General features: G+C 37.9%; 1 pseudogene; it reads right to left on the bottom strand.

Moving 5' to 3' along the window:
• Positions 1-91: 91 nt before the first annotated feature.
• On the bottom strand, positions 92-20,859 carry LOC122198493 (annotated as a pseudogene).
• Positions 20,860-21,362: the final 503 nt, after the last annotated feature.

Below are 21,362 nucleotides of genomic sequence, written 5' to 3'. Positions count from 1 at the left end.
CACAACTTGAAAAAAGATTCCCAAGATTATATCATAAGAATTTCTAAATAGATGCAGTAAATGGTGAGGAAATATTTGTGTGCCACCCTCAGGTGCCAATATGGGGAAGACACCAGGGCTGCCCTGTGCTGGGGAAAGCCTTCTAGAACCAGTGGCTCCCCAAACACCCATCAAGGCTGCACCCCCATCAGGCCTTCTTCAGCTTCCTGGCCCCACACAGCCACCTGGCCACCATGCCCAGCAGCTTCCCGCAGAGCCACAGGGTGCCCAGGGTGACCACCAGCAGGAACAAGAAGACGTCCAGCAGGTACTGCTCATGCCACGGCTGCTGCAGGGCATGGGGCTTGAGGTGGGCTGCACCCCCTGTCTGGAGGATGTGGTCGATCCAGCCCACCAGCCTCTGGGCAGGGGTCAGGGGGTGGGAGCGCCTGATGATGCTGGCGGCCACCGCTGCTGACTTGTACCTGTTGGCAGACCCAGAGGTGGGCGTTACTCATGTGGTCCCAGAAGTCTTAGAGACCTTGTATCACACACACTCTTCCCTCCACACACAGAAGACTCAGTTTCAAGGAAAAGTTGTTGGCCTGGTCTTGTCATAGTCTAACTGGTTCCACGGAAAGGTTTAAACTGGTCCCTCCACGCAAAGTTCCTTGCCTAGTGCTAAAGGTGCTAAACTATAAAACAGTGACCAAGCTGCAAGGAAAAGTCTCTACCCAGGAGGCTTAAGGTCGCTAAAGGAAAAAATATATATGAATATATGGGATGTAACATACCCACGACTCAGGGTAGATGTCCCTGAAATCCTAATAAGTTATTCAGTTAATCCTGGTTATCAGATCATTGTGCTGGATGGGAATTTACCTAAGACATCATGGGCCCTTTTACTGACTCAACAGAAATTCATCCCAACTTACTGTGTGGCAGGCCCTGTGTTAGTCCCTGGGGATGCAGGGGAAAGCAAGAGACACACTGGGCCATCCAGGGGAGCTTCCTCTCTACTTTCTAGTGTGAGTGACGCACAACAAATTAAAACGAAAGAAATGGGGTAGTTACTGATCCTGAGAAGTGTTAAGAAGGAAAAATGAATTATGATTGAAGGGTGTGAGAGAGAAGTGCATTTAGGACTGTCAGACAAAGATCACCTATCTGAGGAAAGGACATTGGACATGAGCCTGACTGCCATGAAGGAGCCAGTCCTGAGAGGAGAAGGAAGGATGTTCTAGGAAGCAGCACTGACAAAGCGCCTGAGGCAGGAAACAATTTGGCATATTAGAGGACAGAAAGGCAACCTCTGCCTCAGTGCAATTCTACTGTAAGCAGCCCCAAAATCCCCTCAGAATCTTCACAACCCTTTTGGTAGAAAATTGTTCTTGGCATATAACCTAAATGCCTAGTCTTGCTCTCAGAGGAAATAGGTTAGCTGTTAGTATCATACTAATATCATTCTGTGTCCTGGAAGTTTCACTTTTGTTGCAAAAATGTGCCACACAGGGCCCTTCGTATTTCATATCTTCATTCAGCCTAAACGACGACAAGTTCAGAGAGCTCCATACCACTTGTCTTCCATGACTTTCTTCATCTTCAGAGCAAATGTCTTTGCCTTTATCTGCATAATCTGGATAGAGACACCAAACTTTTAGCTTCTACTCAGACCAAGTTTTCAGGCTGATCTCCAAGGATGGGAATCCCCACCATGGGCATACCATGTTGGATGGCCTCCATTATGCTATTCATCCCACCGTGGGTGACAAAAAAAAAGGATGCGTGGGTGAGCTGTTGTAAATCAGGAACAGATCAGAATATGTCAGGCTGAAATCTTTCAGAACACCAGGGAAAGCATCTCAACAATAAACATTAAAATAATAAAATTAAATAAGGCAAAATAAAATAAGATAAAAGGACACAAATAAATGGAATAAAGCCCAGGCTTACTGGGCTCTAAGACTTAATACTTTAAAGATGTCATTACTATCCAAAATGATCTCAGATACCATGCAATCTCTATCAATAGTGAATAACATTTTGTTGCAGAAATAAATAACCTACTCTAAAATTCATATGAAACTTCAAAAGAACCTGAGTACACAAAACATCATTGACAAAAAGAAGAGTTGAAGGTCACACATTTCCAGATATCAAAATGTAATACAAAGCAACAATAATCAAAATAATGTGGTATTGGCATAAAGAGAGATATACACATACATGAATAAAAAACAAGATGTATATTTGGTCAAATAACTTATGACAGGGGCGCCTGGATAACTCAGTTGGTTAAGCATCTCACTCTTGATTTCCGTTCAGGTCATGATCTCACAGTCGTGAAATTGAGCCCCATGATGGACTCCACACTGGGCATGGAGCCTGCTTAAGATTTTCTCTCTCCTTCTACCTCTCCCCCTCCCTCACTCATACTCTCTGTAGATGATAGATAGATAGATAGATAGATAGATAGATGATAGACAGATTGATAAATAACTTATGACAAATGTGCCAAGACCATTCATAAAATAAAAGACAGTGTTTTCAATAAATGGTGTTGGAACACTGGATATCCACATACTAAAGATTGAGTTTGAACCAGTTTTATTATACCATACTCTAAATCAACATAAAATAGACTAGAGATCTAAAGGTATGAGTTAATAGTATAAAACTCTTAGCAAAAAATATAGGGAGAAATCTTCATGTCATTATATTTGGTAGTGATTTCTTCGATAAGACACCAATAGCACAGTCAACAAAATAAAAAATAGTGAAATTGTATTTCATAAAAAATAAAAACTTTAGGAATCAAAGGACACTATCAACATAGTAAAAGGGCAACCAAGGAAGTGGGAGAAATATTTGCAAGTCATATATCTGATAAAGGATTGATATCCAGATTAAATTAAGAACTATAACTCTCTCCAACCCCCCATCAAAATCCAAAAATTGGCAAAGACTTGAACAGATATTTTTTCAAAGAAGATATATAAATGTCTAATAAGTTTATGAAATGGTAAAATTCACTAATCAGGGAAATTTTAATCTAACCATAATGCGACACCAATTCCCACCCATTAGGATGGCGAATAACAAAACTAAAACACACACACGCACACACACACACACACACAAACAGAAAATGACAAGTGTTTGTGAAAGTATGGATAAATTGGCATCCTTGTGCGTTGTTGGTAGAAATGTAAATTTGTGCAGCCACTGTGAAAGACTATATGGCAGTTCCTCAAAAAATTAAATATTACAATTATATGCCTCAGAAACTCCATTTCTCAGTATATTCCCAAAAGAATTAAAAGCAGGGACTCAAACAAATATTTGTACGCTACTTTTCATAGCAACATTATTCACAATAGCTAACATTGGAAGTAACCCAAGTGTCTATCAACAGATGAATAAACAAATGTGGCATATACATACAATGAAATATTACTCAGCCTTAAAAAATAAAGAAATTTGGACACATGCTACAACATACATGAATCTTGAAGACATTATGCAAGGTGAAACAAGCCATCACAGAAGAGCATCTATTGTATGGTTCCACCTGCATAAGACACCTAGAATTGTCAAATTCATACAGAAAAAAGGAGAATAGTAGTTGCCAAGGTCTGGATGCAGACAGGAAACGAGGAGTCACTGTTGAGTGGGTATGAAGTTTCAGTTTGGGAAGAGAAAAATGTTCTAGAGATGGAGGCAGGTAATGGTTGCACAACAATATGAAAGATCTTAATGCCCCTGAACTGTACCCTTCAAAATGGCTAAAGTGGTAAAATTTATACTATGTCTGTTTGGCCACAACAGAAAACTTGGGAAATAAGAGAAGAAAAACTGTACAAAGCCAAAATCTGTTATCTCAAAGTTTATACACCTTCACTTCCACTATTCTCTTCTTTAATAACTCCTGTCTCACTTCCAAGACTTGACCTACCATCATGTCAGGTAAGATCTGTGTTTTGGCCTAGTCTTATTTATGCAATTGAATCGTCCACTCTGTGGTCTGGCCAGTGTCACCAAAGGAACCCAGCCTCATGGCCATCTTCCTTATATCTCCACACATGGGGCCCCCTGTTCTCTCAACTTGGTGTGTCTTCCTTCCCAGTTCTGTTTCTTCAGATTCACAGAGTGTAAAATATACAGCCCTTAATTTATTTTTCAGGGTTTCCAATAGACATTTCTTACTGACCCAAGGGTTAAATTCTCTATAACTCCATCTTAATATAATGTTGAAGAGTTTTTGCCAATTTATTCAACATTTATCACTTACTGTTAAGGGTCTACTTTGCTGTAGGTACAGTATTAAGTAGTGAATATTCAGCAGTAAGAAAATAGATATGGATCCTTCTCACATAGAGCAATCCAGCATTTAAACCAAAGTAAACATAAATATAAATTTTTTTTTAAATGTCACCATGAACCAAAGTCCATTTTGCCCATGAACCATTCCCCCAACTTTTTCTGTTCACTCAGTGCAAGATCAGTAGGGAAAGAATAGAGACTTTAGTGCCTAGAAAGTCCAGGCCAGATATGGGCTTTTGCTGCTCTGAGATGAATGGTGTTGGAATATTATGTACATCACCTGAACATCTGTCCTCTCATTTATAAAACTGGAGATCATGACAGTTCTCCCAAGGTGGCACAATATATAATATATGAGATAATGTCCATATAATAGTAACCCAGTACCTACCTGCAGGCAACGGGCAACCACTAAACTTAGCTCTACTTCATTTTTATAACTATTAGAGCAGTGGTTATGAGTTCAGGCTCTGCATTCAGACCATCTGGGTAACATTTAAAACTTATAATACCTAGACCCACTCCCAGACCAATCAAATCAGAAAATCTAAGCTGAGTCAGGAACCAGGCCTCTATAAGAAGGAGACATTGGAGATAATGCCCACAGTTCTTGCTGTGAGTCGAAATAGTCCTAACCCGGTTATACTATGTCTTATTTTTTTAATATATCACATGGGTAACTTATCTCCACAAAAATTCATTCATGTGGTAGCCTCACACTCCATGATTATTTACTGTGATAATAAAAAAATGAAAATTAAAATATTGATTTATTGATGGGGTGCCTGGGTGGCTCAGTTTGTTAAGTGTCTGACTTCAGCTCAGGTCATGATCTCATGGTTTGTGAATTCAAGCCCTGCATTGGGCTCTGTGCTGATAGCTTGGAGCCTGGAGCCTGCCTCGGATTCTGTGTCTCCCTCTTTCTGCCCCTCCCCTGCTTGTGCTCTCTCTCCCTCTCTCTCTCTCTCTCTCTCTCTCTGCTCTCTCTCCCTCTCTCTCTCTCTCAAAAATGAATAAACGTTAAAAAAATGATAGATGATAGATAGATAGATAGATAGATAGATAGATAGATTTATTGAAGCATTTTTACCACCAAGGCTAGGTCTATGGTAAGGCATAACAAGAGACCTGGGTATCATTATTTAAGAAGACCCTCAATCTCAGGGTCATGTGGGACCTAACAGTACTTCCATGACCATTGCAGGAAGTGTTTCCTTAAAAGTGGACCCTGGAATCAGCAAGATGGCAGAGTAGGAAGCCCTGGATGCTCCTTCCCCCTACAAACATGCCAGTTTAGCAACATTTCATGTTCAAATTTCCCTTGTAAGAAATCCAGAAACCAAATGAAAAGGTACTGCACCCAAGGAAAATGTTAACCAAACTCATGAGAGCTGGCAGATAGTTTTGAAAATACCCTATCACGAGAATCCCAGCATATGGCTATCCACATGAACAAGAATAAAATTGGACCTTTACCTTACAGCATACAAAAAACTCAAAATGGATTAGAGAATTAAACATAATACCTGAACTACAAAGCTCTTAGAAGAAAACACAGGAGGGAAAACTTTATGGTATTGGTCTCTGCAATGATTTCAATGATATAGGACCACGAACAAGCATGCATAAATAAATAAATAAATAAACAAACAAATAAATCAAACCAAAAAGCTTTACACAGCTAAAGGAACAATCAACAGACTAAAACACCCTAGAGAATGGAAAATATTAAAAACCATATCCTGAAAAGAGGTTAATCTCCAAAGTATACAGCATGGTCCACAAATCAATAGCAAAAGTGTAAAAAAATCCTAATAAACCTATTAAAAAATGGGCTAAGTACTTGAATACACATTTATCCAAAGATAAAGTACAAATGACCAAAAGATATATGAAAAAATCCTCAACCTAGTCATCAGGGAAATGCAAATCAAAACCACAATGAAGTGTCACTTCACACTTGTGGGTATGACTATTATCAAAAAAGCATACAGACAAGTGTTGAGGATATGGAGAAATTGTGGACTTTATACATTGTTGTTGGAAATGCAAAATGGTGCAGCCATTATGGAAAACAGTGTGGACATTCCTCAAAAATTTAGAAATAAAACTACCTTATGATTTATCAAACTGATTTCTGTGTATATAGTCGTGAAAACAAAATCAGGATCTCAAAGAGATATCTGCACTCCCACATTCATTGTAGCACTATTTGTGATAGCTAAGATGAGAAAACCACCAAAATATCCATCAAAAGATGAATAAAGAAATTGTGGCATGCACACACACACACACACACACACACACACACACACACACAATGGAATACTATTTAATTTTTAAAAAGGAGGAAATTTTTCAGTATGTGAAAACATGGATGAACCTTTATCACTTTATGCTAAGTGATGTAAGCCAGAAAACAAACATTGCATGATTTCAATTATATAAGACATCTAAAAGTCAAATTCATAGAATTAAAAGTAGTCTTTCATTTCCAGGGGTTGGGGGAAGGGGTCGTGACTAGTTACTACTCAAAGGAAAAAGAGTTACAGGTAAGTGAGATGAATAAGATCTAGAGATCTGAGGTAAATATGGTACCTACAGTCAATAATTCTGTGTTGTATGGGGCTCCTGGGTGGATCAGTCAGTTGAGTGTCTGACTCTTCATTTTGGCTCATGTCATGATCTCATGGTTTGTGGGATCGAGCTCTGTGCCCAGCTCTGAACTGATAGCACAGAGCCTGCTTAGGATTCTCTCTTTCCCTCTCTTTCTACCCCTCCCCCATTCGCAAGCTTGCACCCACTCTCTTTTTCTCAAAGTAAATGGATAAACCTAAAATAACAATAATTATACTTAAATGTTGGGCTGTTAGAAATTTGTTCAGAGGGTAGATCTCATATTACCTATTTTGATCACAGTAAAATAAAAGATAATAGAATAGAAAAAATAAAAATAATAATTAAATTAAATTAAATTAAATTAGTATATCTTAGGTGTTTTGCTTGTCTCACTCTATTTCACTCTCAGTTCCCACTGGGACGGGAACCACCAACTCCGCACTGAAGAGTTTTGCAAGAGGTCCACATTAAGAGCTAAGGTTTCATTTACTTGTGGTACTTGTAACAGGTCTAGCCACTAAGCCTCCAACATACACAGTGTTGGGAAGCAGGGGCCTAGCAAATTCAAGGGCAAAGTCAGAGTTAACAAATCACAGCTCTGATTTCTTTAGAAGATGAGACAAAACCAGCCTAGAGCCTTCCAGAAATGTTCCTTGATGGTGTTGTCAAACATAGTCTGGATTCGCCATTGTCTCATGAAGAAATCAAAGAACATCAGAAAATTCCTCACTCTGCCCCAGAAGTCCATGTGATCAGTTAGCAAGGAATGGAACACTAGAACATAAGACACAAACAAGGCTTTGTAGCCCATGGTCCACACTTCCAAACGGTGTGGGAAGAATTGACACAAATGGCTTCCCAAGCATCTCAGCAACCAGGAAAGAACAGAAGTCAAATGCTTCAACAAATACCAGATCAAAGTTCTCATTTGTTTAAGGAACCCATGATATTGCCTCTCCTTAGCAATCACTGCATCGAATTTCCAGTTGTTCCATTAACTTTACAAAGCTGTCAAGTGCTTCTCTGTAAGGAAAAAAAATAATGATGACAAATATTCACTGGAGATGTTAATTTCACAATACTTAGGAGAATCTTTGACTCAAAGAAAATACTCCAGTTATGTCAGACCACATCTGGCAGCTGCCCACCTATGTTACCAGTGTCCAATGAGTACTCTACTCTGGTCACTCTGCTCCAAGTGTTTCTCCTTCCTAAAATGTTTTCCCTTTTCCTCCTCCCCCTTCTCCAGCCAATCATTCGCACCCACCATCCAGCCAATTCAAGAGCCTTCTGCTTTGGAAGTCATCTCTGACTGTAGCAGACCTCACAGTTCCATATCTACCTGACACATTCTGTGATGCTCTCTTTAATTTTCATCTGTATACTGTTTATGAGTGACTGTCTTGTTTCCCAGCCTAACTGTGGAAGTAACTTGGTAGCAGAGTCTGTCAATGTTGATAATATAGCCCTTTTTTGTTCTTTAAATTTTGTACAGTCTATATTTGAAAGATTGCTTCACACAAGGAACTTTGTGATGATAATATTAGAATCCCAATTCTAAGCTGAATACAAGGTTTCTATCTTTCTAGCCTATGAGGTAAACAATTTAAAACAATAAATAAATAAATAAATAAATAAATAAATACATACATACATACATACATACATACCTATTTGAAGCTTATCATTAACCTTTCTATTTCATGCTTGCTAGAGTAGTCAAAGTAGTTAATGCTAAAATTTTACTGATACCTAAATAAGACGCTGTCTATGGCCCTATTCTCCTTCAATGCTTTTGCAGCAGTGCCTCCAAAGAAAATGACCCTTTTCGCACAACATATGAGCAAAGAAAATGACCCTTTTTGTACAACATTTGAACAAGTAGATGAGAATGCTCCTGACCAGAGTTTACAGGTACAGGTGATTTGGAAACCCATGGGCCTTCTACTTGAATGAAGGACTGAGAGAATCAAAGGCCCAGCAAACCTGTTACCTGTACAACACTGCACCATGTCAGCTCACTTAAGGAAGGCCCTTAGGTGAGAACTCATTAGCAATATGCAGATGTCTACCTGGGGATTCAAATCAACTTCATGTGACAACAGATGATTAGCTGAAATTATTCTCTATTATATTTTTAAAATATTTTACATAATGAATGATTGCTACATATTGAGAATAAATTCAAAATATAAAGTACAAATTCCTCAAAGTAGAGCATTAATCTCATTTGAAATTAAATTAATAAATTTAACAAAATATAGGAAAGCACTTTTCTCAGTGTATTGCACCATTTTTAACAAGAATGTACAGCCAGTCTTTGAAGTATCAAGCTGGGGAGCAGAGGCAAGACATACTTAAAAATTATGAATAACACAAGATGACAAAGACAAAGTTTCAAATGAATATTTTAGATCAGATCCCTTATAAACGAGAGAATTGGGTCTTCTAGTAAGTAATAAAAAGTAAGGAAAAAGACTTTATGGAAAATGCCGAATATTAGAACCACCTTGACAATTGAATACAATTTTAAGGAAACAGGGGAGATAGGGTTAGGCTACTATAATTAATCAAAAAAGCATACATTTGTTTGCTCTAATGTCAAAGAGGAAGAACTTTCTATAGATCCCAGGCAATGATAACAACTCTCAGGCTAACCTCTCATTGTATATCATCAAGGTATTTGGTTTTTTAAATGAGCTTAAAAGACAATGGCTCAAGGTATAAAAAATCAGTGCTTATAAGATTTTTCCATTCTTGAATTTATGTAAGAAGAAGAGAAGAAAAGTAAGTAAAAAAAATGGTGGCTCTGATTTGCCTACCAACAATGGAAAATTAAGTTGTCTACCCCAACTTCTCCATTGGGGAGATTATATACACAAAGGCTATATAGGTGAAGTGTTGCCAAGAAGATCCAGAAGGAAGAATCCCCCACGCTATACAGAAATACCTCCATGCTTTCAGTGGAAGAGGCACAGTACACAGACTGAATGAGTGGGAGTGCAAAACTCATCTACTTCATCCAATCACTGCCATCCATCATTGATCTCCCCATCTATCCACTCATACATTCATGCATCTATTTCTTCTCTTAAATTCACTCCAAGTGTCCATACATTCAACCATTCATTTGTTTCATTAAAATGTCAAGTCTTTCTTTCAGAGAATAAAAGAAATTACCTGCTATGCAAAGCTTCTGTCATAAAAAAAGTTAAAACTTTTCTTTATTTCTTTTTCATAATCTTCAGTGGGAGGCCAACTGATAACTTGGTATGGTTTTTCATTCTTTTCTTTAAAAATGTAAAAATGATAGGGAAAGATATAATTATCTCACACACCCCAGATTAATATTAGCATGATACCACAGTATTTTTATTCTAAAAGGTTTATATATACTTGAATGCTTGCTTTTTGAAGTATTTTTGTTGTTGTTGTTCTTTTGCTTGCCTTCTCATTTCTTCAATCATAGGACCTGATAATAATTATTGAGAAATTTACAATGATTCCATCATTTTTATTCAATTTAAGGTACTGGAAGTTTCTATTTAAAACTTTCACTTAAAGGTATAACTATTCTTCATTTTACAAGTGAGAAAACAAAGATGAATGGAGTGTCAAATAATTTATCAAGATTGAACATATAGTGAGTGGTATATTTTTTACTTAAATACAGATCTTTTATGGGGTGCCTGGGTGGCTAGTCGGTTAAGGATCTGACTTAGGCTCAGGTCATGATCTCATGGTTTGTGGGTTCAAGCTCTGCATCAGGTTCTGTGCTGACAGCTCAGACCCTGGAGCCTGCTTCATATTCTGTGTCCCCCTCTCTCTCTGCCCTTCCCCTGCTTGCACTCTCCCTCTTTCTCTCTCTCTCAAAAATAGATAAACATCAAAAAAATTAAATGCAGATCTTTTATTATCTTAGCTCCCCAGTCCTTTCTTTTTTAGAAAAAACAGTATTTCTTAAAGGTGTTAACATGCAAAGGTTTTTATTCTGCCAAAAAAAAATGCCAAGGCTGAGTTAAAAATACTGGTCCTGTGGCTAGCTCAGAGCCTGGAGCTTGCTTCAGATTCTGTGTCTCCCTCTGTCTCTCTGCCCCTCCCCGACTTGTGCTCTATCTCTCTCTGTCTCTAAAATATAAATAAAAACATTACAAAAAAAAATTTTTTAAATGTAGTCCTGTGCAGCCCTACTTAACATCCTGGAATTTCCCCTATAATTCATATATAACAGACTCTGACCATTTTTCAGGTTGGACTGCTGACAACTTTCAAATTATACCTTCTTAATCTTCTCAACTGGGCAAACTGAGAAGAAAGCCTCAATATGCCCTCCCTTGTGTTAACAAGATTTTCAAGCCAAGCAAGCCAGACCCAAGTAGGGGAATCCTCACCTCCATCCCACTCAAAAACTTCCATAAATGACATTTAGAGAGAAAAGAATGAACTTAGCCTTTAAGTGGCCCTGGTCATGTGTGTCACATAAACCTGTTTTTTGTGTTAGATTGGATTGTATTTCTGGATTCCAGCATGAACTGTGATTGACACTAGGCTAGGTGGAACCCTGTGACCAATGGTTGTGTGTCTAAGTCAGGCACTGCCCCTATTAGAAACAGTCCCCCGGTGTAGGACTGATTCCAATTTACAAGCCTACTGAATGGTATGAAGAAGAGTAGCCACCATGTGGTATGATGAGATTCACACCCATAAAAGTAGATGGTGTACTAGAACCCTAGAAAATGCCTTTGCTACTGCTGCTGATTATATCTATGTAGCTAAAAGCAAAACTTGATTAACACAGTAATGGGGAGGGGGGGACGCCTGGGTGGCTCAGTCGGTGGAGCATCAAACTCTTGATTTTGGGTCAGGTCATGATCTCACAGTTCATGAGATCAAGCCCCACATCCAGCTCTGTGCTGGCCATAGGGAGCCTGCTTGGGATTCTCTCTTCTCTCTCTGTACCTCCCTGCTTATGCTGTCTCTCAAAATAAATAAATAAACTTAAAAAAAAAAAACAGTAATAGGGCAAAACACTGATGACACCCCCATGGAGTTAATTCAAGGGGTTAATTCAAACTCATCTTAATGTCACATCTCTCAAAATCATCACTGAGGAGGCCCCTAGCCTTGATGATACTAATTGGGACATTCTGAAGAAGAAACTTACAAATATGAGCGAGTTAGAATGGACACCCTCCCCCCCCCAAATACATTTAACAACAACCAAAAGAAAGAGGTAACAGAGGAGAAAGGCAGGGTGGGAGAGTGAGGAAAGAAATTAAAGCAGAGGTCTCACTTTTGACACATGTGGAATCTAACATTACTTAAAAAAAAAAAAAAACTATGACAGAAAAAGGGTACACATTGTCTTTTGCACCTCTACATCAGAGCTTCTGAATTACTTTTAACATTGCATGAGATACACCAATGACAAACCTCAATGTTCGTAATCAATACTGGGGCAACAATAACACATACACCAAAATAGCCATCTGCATTCATCAAGGTAATTCCTTGGGATTACTTTTAAGAGTCTGTAACTCTTAAGAGTTACAAAATATTAGGTAGAATACAAATATCATGCCCTGTCTTAACACATGAAATTAAATATCCCATAGTTAGAAAACCCATTTGTTAAATGACCTCAATGTAGGCATGGAAGTTCTCATCTAACAAGTCATAATTTAAAATAAAATGAAGATTTTGGCATTTACAGCCAGTGTAACAAAAGGGCACACTTTGGATCTGCTCAACACATTAAAACTGTTAATAAACCCATTTCATATTAAAGAGGTTCCTTTAAGGATTAAATCCTATTTAGTGAAGGAGTGATTACTCCCAGTGGTTCTCCATTTAAATGCCTAATTTGGACTGCTCTTAAACCTGGAAAGAATGAATGGTGCCTTGCAGTGCACTACTATAAACTTTAATGCCAAGCCCCATCTATTAGGGTGCCCATCTCCAATGTTACTGAAATTGCTATTTCTAAGTATGTACTAATAAATACTATCTCACGATCACACATCTGGCACATATGTTCTGCTCAACTCCTATTTCAACAAGCTCTCAGCCGCCATTTCTCTTCATCTTCATCTTTGAAGGATACAAATCACTTGTAACTGGATTCTCATGGACTACCTCAACAGCCCTCACAATAAGCTCCCTCACAATAAGCTTTGTGAACAAGATCTTAACCACATTTAACTTTCTCCGGGAGCACATGTATGACACTGCATTGAAAACAAACTTATTTTGCAGATTCACTGAGACTACTCGTTCAAGACACATTCACATAGGAGCTCACAAAAAGGTAGATGCTACAGCCTTACATAGAGCATACACCAAGGCACTTCAGTTGGATTTCTGAGGAGAAGTACTTGTTCATTTGAAGGTATTTCCAACCCTGACTGTCAAGGATGCATCACAGTATTACAAGCCTTCCAAAACACATTTTCCCACAGAAGTATATATGTATGTGAGGAAAATTCTGGGATGATGTTGGAGCACCAGGAATATGTCTCCTGACCTAGACAACAAGTCCACTGGCAAAATCTGTCTAAGATAACTATTTTTGAACTCTGCAGTCAATTGACGGCTTTTAACACCCAGGGGAAGTCTTTAACTGTAAATTGCAGATAATTTCATCTCTTATCACAAAACAGGCTACCCATTCCACCAACCCTCAATCTCGAAGCAGGCAGCTATACATGTGTTCATAAAGCAGTTTGCACACACGTTTCAGGAGCCAGAAAGGGCAAAAAGGACCTTCTCCTCCAAATATCAAGTATCTGTGTTCTGATTGCTGATTGCTCCTTCTGATCAAAGAGGTGCAGACAAATAAGTCAGTAACAATAATTTTCCATCAGTGCCCCACTGTTGCAAGCATCTCCTCCTGTGGTTGAATGGACATGGACTCCCGGGGCTTTGAAAGGGTGATAGCCTTTTTTCCTTGTTTTTCTTATTTTTCCCTTTTGAGAGAATACATTAAAGGCTAGGAAATTGGAGGGGCGCCTGGGTGGCTCAGTCAGTTAGGCATCTGACTTCAGCTCAGGCCATGATCTCATGGTTCATGAGTTTGAACCCCCCATCGGTTCCCTGTTCTCAGCACAGAGCTGTCTTTGGTTCCTCTGTCCCTTCCCTCTCTGCCCCTCCCCTCCTCATGCTCTCTCTGTCTCTCTGTCTCTCTCTCTCTCAAAAATAAATAAACATTAAAAAATTTTTAAATGTTAGGACATTGGAAAACAACTATATATACCAGGAACATTAGAAAGCGTCCATTTATGACCAGGACAAGGCTGATTAAAGACCTGAGAATAGTGAAATTTACACTTCAGGTTGATCCTCACCACAAAGGCAGGATAAAAAAATTTTTAAAAACCATCAAAAACAATAAACAAAATTAATAACAAAAATCTCACATCCTGGAGAAGGGAGGAAAGTCTCATCTCCAGATTTAACACACCATTAGATTCAATTTTTCAGTTTTCAACAAACATCACAAGATACTCCAAGAAACTGGACACTAAGTCTTATTGAGAGGAAAATAATAAATCAACAGAAACTGTCCCAGAGAAAGACCTGATGGCAGATATACTAGACAATGACTTTAAAATAACTGCCTTAAAGATTCTCAGATAACTAAAGCAAGATGTGGATAAAGTCAAGGGAAAAGTGTGTGCAAAATAAAAATGTCAATAAAAGGATAGAAAATCTAAATGGAAAACAAAAACAAATTTTAGAACTGAAAAATACAATAAATGAAATGAAAATTTCACTTGAGGGATTCAAAGGCAGATTCGAGCAAGCGAAAGAAATTATCAGTGAACCTGAAAAGAAAACAATGGAAATGATACAGTCTGAAGAAGAGAAAGTTAAAAGATTTAAGAAAAGAGAACATAGCCTAAGAGTCCAACATATACATTGTGGATGTTCAGAAGGAGAAGAGAGAAAGAAAGGGATAGAGAGAACATTTTAAGTAATAATGGTTGAAAGCCTCCCATATTGGATGAAAGATATGAATATAAACATCCAGGAAGCTCAACAAACTCCAAGCAAAATGAACTCAGACACTCACATCAAGACACATTATGATCAAAATTTAGAAAGATAAAGAGAGAATATTAAAAGCAGCAAGAGGAAATTGACTCATCACATACAAGTGATTATCAATAAGATTATCAATAGATTGCTTTTTAAAAATTTTTTTTACATTTATTATTTTTGAGAGACAGAGACAGACCACTAGTCAGGGAGGGATAGAAAGAGAGGGAGACACAGAATCCGAAGCAGGCTCCAGGCTCTGAGCCATCAGCACAGAACCTGACGCGGGGCTCAAACTCACAAACCGTGAGATCATAACCTAAGCTGAAGTCAGACGCTTAACTGACTGAGCCACCCAGGTGCCCCTCAATAGATTTCTAATAAGAAATCAGAAATCAGAAGGCAGTGGGACAACATATTCAAATCACTAAAATCAAGACACATTATGGATCAAAATTTAGAAAGATAAAGAGAGAATATTAAAAGCAGCAAGAGGAAATTGACTCATCACATACAAGTGATTATCAATGAGATTATCAATAGATTTCTAATCAGAAATCAGAAGTCAGAAGGCAGTGGGCCAACATATTCAAAGCACTAAGAGAAAAGAATGCATCTGGCATGTTGAATGCAACAAAAAATTCTGCATCTGGCAACACTGTCCTTCAAAAGTGAGGGAGAAATTAAGACATTCCCAGATAAACAACACCTAAGGAAATCTTTTGCCACTAGACCTATACTGAGAGAAAAGTTCAATGGAGTCCTCCAAGGGAAAATGAAAGGACACCGGATACTAACTCAAAGGTATCTGAAGATACAAAGATTTTAGCAGAGGTAAATGCATGGATAATTATAAAAACTAGTACTATTCTAACAATGGTTTTAACTGCACTTTTTGTTTTCTACATGATTTAAGAGACTGGTACATTAGAAACTACTATTAGGGTTTTTTAAATTTTTATTCAAATTCCAGTTAGTTAACATACATATAATATTAGTTTCAAGTACACAACATAGTGACTCAACATTTCTGTACAACACCCAGGGCTCATCACAAGTGCATATTTCTGTCACATATTTAACCTACCCCCTGATCCACCTCCCCTGTGGTAACCATTAGCTTGTTCTCTATAGCTAACCGTCTATTTCTTAGTTTGCCTCTTTTTTTCTCTTTTCTTATTTGTTTTGTTTCTTAAGTTCTACCTATGAGTGAAATTATGTTATTTGTCCTTCTGTGACTGACTTATTTCATTAAGCCTAATACTCTCTAGCTCCATCCATGTCATTCCAAATGGCAAGATTTCATTTTTTTTTTTCTATGGCTAAGTAACATTTCATTGTAGACACATACCATTTCTTCTTTATCCATTCATTTGTTGATGGATACTTGGGCTGTTTCCATAATTTGGCTATTGTTGATAATGCTGTTATAAACATCGGGGTGCATGTATCCCTTTGAATTCATCTTTTTGTATATTTTGGGTAAATACCTAATAGTGCAATTGCTGAATATAGGGTAGTTATATTTTTAACTTTTTGAGGAGCCTGTATATTGTTTTCCACAGTGGCTACACCAGTTTGCATTCCCACCAATAGTGCAAGAGCGTTCTTCTTATCCAGATCCAGGAGGCACAGAGAACTCCCATCAAAATCAACAAAAGCAGGTCAACATCAAGAAATATTATAATTAAATTTGCATAATATATAGTGATATAGAGAAATCTTAAAATCAGCCAGATAAAAGACATCCTTAACTTACAAGGAAAGACCCATAAGCCTAGCTGGAGATTTCTCAACAGAAATTTGGAAGGCTAGAAGGGAGTGGCATGATATATTCAAAGTGCTGAATGGGAAAAATATGTAGCCAAGAATACCCTATCTATCAAGGCTATCATTCAGAGTAGAAGGAGAGATAAAGAATTTCCCAGATGAACAAAAACTAAAAGAGTTCATGACCACTAAACCAGCCCTGAAAGGAATATTAAAGGAGACCCTTTGAGTGCAAAGGAGAGACCAAAGGAGGCAAAGACAAGAAAGGATCAGAGAAAATCTCCAGAAGCAATGACAAAACAAGTAATAAAATGACAATAAATACATATCTATCAACAATTAATTTAAGTATAAATGGACTAAATGCTCCAATCAAAAGACAGGGTGCCACGCTGGATTAAAAAAAAAAAAAGACCCACCTATATGCTGCCTACAAGAGACAATTTTAGACCTAAGATTGAAAGTGAGGGGATGGAGAAAATTTATCATGCAAATGGACGTCAAAAGAAACCCAGAGTAGTAATAATTATATAAGACAAACTAGATTTTAAAACAAAGACTATAACAAGATAAAGGAGGGCACTATATCATAATATAGGGGACAATCCAACAAGAAGATATAACAATTCTAAAATTTTTATGCACACACCATGGCAGCACCCAAATATATAAAACAATTAATAACAAACATAAAGGAACTATTGGATAAATAGGAGTTTTAAAACTAATATTTTTTAAACTTTGCTTGTAACTCCAAGTTTTCTACATAATTTAAGATACTAATGCTTTGAGATGAAAGATAGATTATGTCTGGAAGCACACAATTTATAAAAATATAATTTTGTGACATCAACAGCAAAAAGGTGTGGGGCTAAAGCTTTACAAGAGCAGAATTTTAAATGTAATTAAATGTAAGCTGATATAATGTAAAATGTGAGTGACATAGATTTAGCAGGCTAAATGAATCCCCACGGTAACCACATACCAAAAAAAAAAAAAAAAAAAAAACTATAGAATATACACAGAAAGAAATCAAAAAGAAATTTAAGCATTTCACAACAAAGATTCAACTAAACGCAAAGGAAACAGTATTGCATAAAATGAGGGACAAAAAAAGCTGTAAGGCACATAGAAAACAAATAGCGAAATTACAGAAGTTAAGTCATTCCTTATGAGTAATAACTTTAACATAAACAGTTTAAACTCTCCATTAAAAAGACAGAAAATGGCAGACTGGACAAAAACACATGATTCCATTGGAATAGATTTGTATGGTGATAGATGGTAGCTAGGTGTGTGAGCATAGCATAACATATAGAGTTGTCCAACCACTATATCATACACTTGAAACTAATGTAACATTGTGTATCAACTATACTTCAATAAGAAATAATAAAAATAAATAAACATTAAAAAGATATTAAGAATAGGGGGAAAGGTGAGTGGTGTATGGAAACTTTCTATACAATCTTAACAAGTTTTCTGAAAACCTAAAATTATTCCAAAATTAAGAATGTATTAACTAACTAAATAAAGAAAGGCAAAAATCAAAAGGGCACACACACACACAAAGAAAAACATGATCCAACTATGCACTATCTACAAGAGACTCAATTTATATCCAGTGACAGAGATAGACTGAAAGGGAAATGACAGAAAAAGATATCCCATGCAAATAATAACCAAAAGAAAGCAGATGAGCAAATATCAGCCAAATAGCCTTTAATAAAAAATATCCCATGAGACAAAAAGGACATTACAAACTAATAAAAGTTTCAATACATCAGGAAAATATAACAATTTTAAATACACATGTGCCTAATGAGAGAACATCAATATATCTAAAGTAAAAACTTGCAGAATTGAGGGAGAAATACACAGTTATATAATAACCATTGGAGGTTTCAAAATCCACTCTCAATACTGGATAGAATAACCAGAAAGAAGATCAGTAAGGAAATAGAAGACTTGCACACATTGATCCACTAGATGTAACAGACACATACAGAACTCTCTACCCAACAACAGCAGCATATACATTCTTCTCAAGGATACATGGGACATTCTCCAGCAGATGCCATATGTTCAGCCACAAAGAAGTCTTAATAGATTTTAAAATACAATTTTTGCAGGACATCTGAACACAACAGGATGAAGCTAGAAATCAACAACAGAAGGAAAACCAGAAAATTCACAAATTATGGGTATTTAAAAACACTCTTTTAAAGAAGCAATGTATCAAAAAGAAATCACAAGGGAAAAGAGAAAATACTTAGAGATTATATGCACCAAAAGCAGTACTAGAAAGAAATTTAAAGCTGTAAATGCCTACATAAAGAATAAAGTTCTTGGGGAGCCAAGGTGGTTCAGTTGGTTGAGCAACTGACTTCAGCTCAGGCCATGATCTCCTAGTTTGTGGGTTTGAGCCCTGCGTCAGGCTCTGTGCTGACAGCTTGGAGCCTGGAGTCTGCTTCAGATTTTGTGTCTCCCACTCTCTTTGCCTTGCCCCTGCTTGTTCGTTCTCTCTATCCCTTTCTCTGTCTCTCTCTCAAAAATAAATAAACATTAACAAATTTAAAAAAGAAAGAAGAAAATTCTCAAATCAATAACATATTATGCCATCTTAAAACACTGGGAGAAAAACGTATACTAAACCTAAAACAAAAGGAGGTAGAATTAAAAGATTAGGGGAGAAATTACTAAAATGAGAAATAGAAAAACAATAGTGAATCAATGAAAACCAGTTCTTTGAAGAGATCAAGAAACTTAACAAACAAGACCGAAAGATACAAATTACTAGGACCAGAAATAAAAGAAGGAACACCACTAATGTTGACACAATAATTAAAAGGACTATTAAAAAAATCTATGAACTTTAGATGTCAATAAATTAGATAACACTGTTGAAATATCTAAATTCTTAGAAGATGTAAACTACTAAAGTTAATTTAAAGAAAAGAAAGACATTCTGAGTAGACCTATAAAGAAGAAAGCTTGTCCCATGTGGGGCAAGAATCTCTTGCCTTATAAATACCCAAAATATAGGGGAAGGAGCCAAGATGGCGGAACAGCATGGAAGCTTTTTGTGTGTCTCGCATCCATGAAATACAGCCAGATCAACACTAAACCATCCTACACACCTAGAAAACTGATTGGAAGATTAACACAACAATCTGCACAACCTGAACCACAGAATTCAGCAGGTACGCGACACAAAAAACTGAACTTGGGGAGCAAGAAGCCCCGAAAGGTAGGGAACCCCTTTTGCGTGCAGTGAGAGGACAGAGACTGGGGAGGGGGGAGCATACGGGAAAAGCACCCTTCCCCAAAAGCAACTGCAGAGAAAGTGGAAAATTGGAAACAGCCGCAGGGACTAAGCTGAAAAGGGAGAGAGGGTTTAAATTCCATTAAGACTATAAACAAGGGGAGCACAAAGGCTGCATCTCCGCAGCTCCATACCTGGCGGTGCTCTGGTGGGAAAGGTGAATCCCCAGGAACAGAGTGGGGTCCGGGAGGTTATCAGGCCACACAGGGAAAAGCGGTTCCACTGCTGGAGGGACACTTGGTAGAGACTGTTGAAGCCGCCTGTTCCCAGCAGACCCTGGAAGACAGCCACATTCACTGGTGCTGGGGCAAGGTTGTTGAGGGTGAAGCCTGGTGCCGGATGTGTGTTGCGATTTTCTATGGTCCCTGAAACGCTGAGGCTACACTGTCTCGCGATCTTTTTTGGGGGTGGGCTGGCACCTGGCCACAGTCTTGGGGCATCGGCAACAGCAGCATCCAGCAGGCGTTCCTGGGTGCAGCCAACATTCGGCACTGCTCATTCAGCCATTGCTCAGTGAGACCCTCCCGCAGAGGTGTGGAGCGGGTCAAAGCTGCAGTCCTTCGGAAGTAAGGGGCCGGGGAAAGCAGCCGCATCTGAGACAAAACTCGGGAGAGAGGTAGTGCCTGGGGCCTGGTCACGGAGAGTGAAGAAACGGGGAGTGGAGGAGAGCTGAAGATGGAGGTCGGGTGCATGATTGCTGACCCGGGAGAACAGACTGGTTGGCGCCATTTTTCACCGCTCTCGCGCATGCGCATGTGCACCGACGAGCACCAAAACAATCCACCCCAGTAGTCTAGCAGCTCCATCTAGTGGAGAGCGGAGCTGTTACACCAAGCCCTGCCCAACTGGGCCAACTTCTCTCTTCAAGACAAACCTCAGGGCCGGTTTAATTCATGGACTATAAAGAGCTGCATGGACTGACCTCTAGGGGAAAGCAAAGCAATTTCAGTCCTACTTCAATCTGTTAGCAGGTTCATCTATTCAATTTTTTTTCTCTCTATTTTTCCTTTTTCTCTTTTACAATTATTTTCTTTTTCTTGAATACAGAAAGAGAAAAAACTCATTTTTTATTTTCAATTTTTATTAAAAATATCTGTCTTTAATTTTTTACTATATTTTTTACTTTTGTGTAATCTTTTTCAAATTATGCTTTACTTCCATCATTTTATTTTAGTCTACTTCAGCATACTCACCTTTTCAAATTTTCAGACAATTTCCTTTTTTTATTTCTTTTTCTTTTTTTCTCTTTTTCATTTCTTTTCTTTTTCTAGAATGCAGAAAGAGAAAAACTTCATTTTTACTTTCAGTT

This window comes from Panthera leo, chromosome A1 (genome assembly GCF_018350215.1).
Source record: "Panthera leo isolate Ple1 chromosome A1, P.leo_Ple1_pat1.1, whole genome shotgun sequence".
NCBI classification, from domain to species: domain Eukaryota; kingdom Metazoa; phylum Chordata; class Mammalia; order Carnivora; family Felidae; genus Panthera; species Panthera leo.
This window is presented reverse-complemented; position numbering and strand designations above follow the sequence as displayed.